Raw genomic sequence first — 6,310 nt, 5'->3', positions numbered from 1 at the left:
GTCTAGGCAGATCCCCACTGAGCACCAGCACTGCCATCTTCTGGCACCTGGGCTCCCAACCCCTGGCCCAAGCCCCTAGTACACACCTCTCCCTTCTGGCCCTGCATTTACCCCCTACCCCTCCACCCCGCCACCACTGTCCCTCCCCGCCAGGCTGGCCAACTGTCCACTGGCCCAGGGGTGTTTCAGTTCAGCCAGGATGAGACAGAGGGACACCTGACCTCACCCCAGGTCTCAGGATGACAGTATTTTGACTATATGCGGTAAGACAAGTAGAACTGTACACAGATAATGTGCCCCAGTTAGGAAATTTGTTTTGCACAGAGCTATGAGTTAGAAATCCTGGAGTTATTTTGTTTTCTAGAATTGAGCAAGCGAGCAAACATGTTTTGGATAATCAGAATTGGATACATAATTTTGCATAATTTTCGGGCCCTGTACAGAATGAGAACATGGGGCCCTTGTTCAGAATTCGTTAACAATTTCAGGACAGCGACAGTAGAGCATTAAACCAAGCCCTTCTGCGCGGGAGGCTCTGTGGATAATGAGTCTCAAGGTTGGATAAGGTGAATGTTGGTCATAAACACAGAAGGAATGCCAGACAGAGAAAAACAAACACGATGTGATATCACTTATATGTATTATCTTCTTAAAAATCCCAAACTCATAGAAAAAGAGAGATTTTCAGTTACCAGAGGAGTGGGGTGGGACAGAAGGAATTGGAGGAAGGGGGTCAGGTACGACTTCCTGGCGTAAGATCAATTAAGTCCTGGGCGTGTCTAGTACAGCACAGGTCACAGTGTCAGGTGGGATATAGTAAAGCTGCTCAGACAGCAGATCCTAACAGTAAAAACAATCTGAGAGCATGTATGTTCAAGCTTATCCATTACTAGAGGCCTGATGCACGGAATTCGTGCAGGAGTAGGCCTTCCTTCCCCCTGCTGCGGGCACTGGCTTCCCTCCAGCACCTGGGACCCGGGCTTCCCTCACAGCCCTGGCTTCGTCCAGAAGGATGGAAGGACGTCTGGAAGGACATCCGGTCTAATTAGCATATTATGCTTTTATTATTATGGATGGCCCAGTTTTAAAGCTGAAGGCTGGAAACAACCCATATGTCTGTCAAGATGGAGATAGCTGAATAAACTGTGGTACAGCCACAAAACGGAGAAATGTGCAGCTGTAAAAACATGTAGGAAATGTCTCTATTTACTGCATAGCATTTTCTCCAGGATATAAAAAAAATAATAAAAAACTCAATTAAACGTCTGGAGATAAAAAAATATAACACCTGAAATGAAAAAACACACAGAATGAGCTTAATAGTTTGAAAACTGCAGGAAAATATTGGCGAACTTAAATACACAGCTTTAGGAAATTGGAAAAATAAACCAGCCTCAAGCTGTATAACATACATATAGCTGGAACCCCAAAAAAGGGGGCAGAAAAAATATATTTGAAGAAATCTCAGCTGCAGTATTTTCAAATTTGATGAAACTCTCTCATTGAATAAGTTCAATAAGCCTCAAGCAGGACAAACAAGGGAAACCACACCATAGCATGTCATCAATAAATTGCTGAAAACCCACCACTTTTGTGAGACTAAACAAGTCATCTTTTCTGTCCAAGAACAGTTTAGACAGCTGCCATTTGGACTGCGTGACTTGGCAGCCACCATGTTGGCTAGAATTGAGCAGCCACCATTGTACTCTGTGTGCAGTAGTGTGCACAGTTTAATGCTGTCCATTTCAACACCAGCTTCCCCTGCAAGTCCCATCAGCCCCTCACCCAGGGACTTGCAGCTCCCTGGGGGTTGCCATCTTAAAGCGGCAAAGGCCAATCCCTCCCTTTGAATTAGCCAATCGAGAAAGACTGTGTGCCTGAGCTCCAATCAAGAGTGAGGGCAGGTCACATGCGTCAGGATTAAAAAGCCGAGCAGACCACCTGCTCAGTGTGCATGTGCTCCCAGGCCATGTGCGTGCACACCCTTCTGCACAGGAGTAAAGGTATTTACCTTGCTGCCTGGCTCCTGAGTATGTTTTGTGTTCTACCAGGATCCCTGAATCTGGGGGCTCACCTTACTTCTTACACTTTTTCAAAATATTCTAAAAGCAGTCAGAGAAAACTAACACACTATAGAAAGAGAAACAAAGACAGGGATAACTGCTAACTTTTCAGCAGAAACAATGCAAGCCATAAGACAATAAATAAAACATGTGCTTCAACGTGCTGGGAAAAAAAGGCTGATTAAACTAGAATCCTATAATTAGTGAAAATAACTTTCAAAAATGACAGCAAATTAAAAACATTTCCATATAACCAATGGTTGACAGAATTCACCACCATTAGATCTGCATAACAGGAAATGCTGAAGTAATTGAGGCTAAAGGAATAAAAACTAGCTGGAAGCCAGGATACATACAAAAGAGCCAAGAGCAGGTAAATATAACGTCAACTGGTGATTGTTGGCGCCAATTCAACGCCAACAGAAATCCCCAATTTGGAAAAAGGAAACTTTATTCAGTACAAAACAGCTCAATTGTGATACAGCACAGCTGTGGAACAGTTCCGGCGCCAGCCAGGCCCTTCTCCAGATACACAACTCTGCTCCTCTGTGGTCTGCTTCGTCCTGCGTTAGTCAGCTCCACTCTGCTCTGGCAAGACACCTTCAGAGTTTCATCTCAGCCAGGGAAAGGGCTTCCATCTCTCTGAGCCAGAGGGAAACTGGTTTAAGTGGTCCCTGATTGGCCCATAGTCATGCAAATGAGGATTCCAAATCCCCACAGCCTGATTGGTCAGAACAGACCCACTCTGATTTGCTGGAGCTGCACAGCTTCAATTGGATGGAGGAAACCTCAGTCTTATCAGTTGAATTAGGATTCCAGGAATTCCTTCATGAGGGCTGGCTCAGATGGCAGAAACACAGTGCAGGCAGGCAGTTCGGTGCAGGCTTCTCTGTGAAGTGAGTTTCTGTGAGAGGCCCCTGTGTGGAAATGGCTGCTAGGCTGTTGTTTTTTTTAATTTGAGTGCAGTTAGTCACTAGTAGCCCTTCTTGATAGGTGTGTCTGCCCGCCCCCCCACCCCCAGGGTTTACATTCTAAAACACATGTTTGTTCATTTCTAACGTATTTAAAAGATAACTGACTGTTCAAAGCAAAAAATAGCAATATGTCATGGGGCTGATGGCATAACAGAAGTGAAACTTATAGCAATAAAAAAGGAACAGGACAGTAGAAATGAAACTTGACTGTTTCAGGTTGGTGCAACCTATGTGACATAATATGATTTGAAGGTAGATTGTCCTAAGGTAAAGCTACATATTGACAACTGGAAAATTAATTCTTTATAGGTCCCACTCGGAGGCCTATAACAAAAGATACATTTAAATCATCTTATATAATAAAAGCCTAATATGCTAAGTGTCTGATCGTTTGACCAGTCGCTAAGACAAGTACTAACCACCAGGGGGCAGATGCTCTGACCGGTAGGTTAGCTTGCTCCTGGGGTCGAGCTGATCGGGACTGAGCAAGACGGGCTGGACATGCCCCTGGACGAATCTGTGCACCGGGCCGGTTTCAACCCGATCCCCGCAGGCCAGGCCGAGGGACCCCACCGATGCATGAATCCGTGCACCGGGCCTCTAGTTTAATAATAATTAATAATAATCTAATCTAATAAAAGACAAACATGCAAATTGACCATGCCTTTGCTACGCCTTAAGCCATGGCCACCAGCCAATCAGAGCGACTATATGTAAATTAACCCAACCAAGATGGCGGCCGGCAGCCACAGAGCTAGAGCAAGCAGGAGGCTTGGTTGCTCCAGTGATGGAGGAAGCCAAGCTTCCCGCCCGTCCTGGCTGGCTCTGAGCTCCACTGAAGGCAACAAAGTTTCAATTATAGAAGGTAAATAAATCTCAGAATAAAAAAAAAAAAAAAAAAAAGAAAGGAGAGGCTGGGAGCTTCCGTCAACAGGGGGCTTGGCCAGCCTAAAAATGGCCCTCACCCAGACTGGCCAGGCACCCAGTGGGGACCCCCAACCCTAAAGGGGATGTGGCCAGCCTGCAAACAGCAATCAGCCCCTCACCCAGGCTGGCCAGGCACCCCAGCGGGACCCCCACCCTGATCCGGGACACCCTTCAGGGAAAACCAGCCGGCCCCCACCCATGCACCAGGCCTCTATCCTATATAATAAAAGGGTAATATGCAAACTGACCCCAACAGCAGAACTGGTCACTATGACACACACTGACCACCAGGGGGCAGACGCTCAATGCAGGAGCTGCCCTCTGGTGGTCAGGGTGCTCCCACAGGGGGAGCTCTGCTCAGCCACAAGCCAGGCTGACGGCTGCCAGTACAGCAGTGGTGGTGGGAGCCTCTCCTGCCTCCTCAGCAGCGCTAAGGATGTCCGACTGCAGCTTAGGCCTGCTCCCTGCTAGCAAGTGGACATCCCCCGAGGGCTGCCGGGCTGCCAGAGGGATGTCTGACTGCCAGCTTAGGCCCAATCCCCCAGGGAGCAGGCCTAAACCAGCAGGTGGTCATCCCCCAAGGGGTCCCAGACTGTGAGAGGGCACAGGCTGGGCTGAGGGACCAACGCCCCCCCCCCCAGAAATTTTTGTGCACTGGGCCTCTAGTAATATAATAATAATAGAGAGCAAAAATAGAAAAACATACCAATAATTACATTTAAATTATGTAACACCAGATTAAATGGCACAGATTGTCAACCAGAATTTTTAAAAAGAACTAACTCTAAACTGCCTATAAGAAACACATTTCAAATGCAAAGACACAGAAGTTAAAAGTAAAAGATCATGAAAGGATATGCTAGGGAAACACATCTAAAGAAAGCTGAAGTAGTTTTGTTACTGAAAGTAGACTTGAAAATAATATCGCCAGGGATAAAGGACAGTTCGGAATCCCAAAATGGCCAATTTATCAAGAGGACATAATCCTAAACGAGTATGCTCCTTTTGAGCCTCTGAGAGGGGCCCTAACCATTTTATTCCAGTTAATTTTGTATGTTCTTCAACAGTGCCTGCCCCATGGAGTTTATATGGAAAAATCAACAAAAACTGTTGCCAAACTCAAGGGGCTCACCTTGTGGGTTGTTCTATTCAAAGAGACTTGGTTGTCTCCAGGTAGCTTTATTTACTTGCAGCAAGTAAAAGAGAAGGGATTCACATCTAAAGCTCTGTCTCCCGGAGGGAGGCCTAGCCATTGCTTGTATCAGCTATTTTTCAACCTTTTTTATCTCACAGCGCACAAAAACTAATTAGTAAAGTTCTGTGGCACACCAAAAAATATGTATTTTTTGCCGATCTGACAAAAACATAGGTGTAATTTTGATTCATTCACACTGACTGCTATTATTGTGTTGGCTGTTGTCACTTTGTCATTTGACAGTCTAAGGAAAAAGAAGTCAGTGCCCCTGACGAAAAAGACAGGTACTGCATGATTTTAAAATTCTTGCAGCAACCGGTGGAAAATCACTGGCTTATATATACTATTTGGTCAATTACAGGTAGTAGGCTACACATACCTTGTTGGGTCCCTATCAAGCTTATCCTGCTTACAGCAGGTCTGCAAAATACTGTGCTACATTTAGTAACGTGCACAGGAAAAGGGGCCACATACTAAACCTGACTAAAGCTGGGGGCAGGGTGGGGCCCGGTCTGCATGGAGGGGCAGAAAGTCACCACACAGGATGGACTGAACTTACAAATTTCCTAAGTGAAAACAAGTCACAGCAGGGAGTCACATCCCGGGCTGGCAGCTTCCTTAACACAGGTCCTTCTTTACCTTAAGTGAGCCTGAATTTTTGCAACTGAGATCACATACCTTTGGAAGGTCAGTCATCTTTTTCCAGACCCGGGAGGGCACAACTCCCACCAGAGCAAGAGACCACAGAACCCGTCACTGTTACCTTGTTGCCCACATTCTAACGTAAAACAAGTATTTGTCTCTCTGTTTTTGCTTTTTATCCAATCTTCGAGATTTCCCCAGCTTTCCTTTCTCCCGCCTCTTCCATCTACCACCCCTGGATTTCATGTAGCCACCACAGCCTTTTATGTCTTCTCCTTTGATCCTAATGTATAAAAAAATAAGCTGTAAAACTGCCATTCTCCAGAGCATTTTCTCAATCCGTTGGGCTTTTGATTCCTGGCAACTGTCACCAATTTGGCTCAAATAAACTCATAAGAACTCTACAGGTTTAGATGTTTCTTACTTCCACATTTAGAACCGCCCAGACCTTGCGACCCTTGTCCTAGCTAACAGAACCAACACGAAATCAAGTATTTCATTTTTGTTAA

This window comes from Myotis daubentonii, chromosome 4, assembly GCF_963259705.1.
Source record: "Myotis daubentonii chromosome 4, mMyoDau2.1, whole genome shotgun sequence".
NCBI lineage: Eukaryota > Metazoa > Chordata > Mammalia > Chiroptera > Vespertilionidae > Myotis > Myotis daubentonii.
This window is presented reverse-complemented; position numbering follows the sequence as displayed.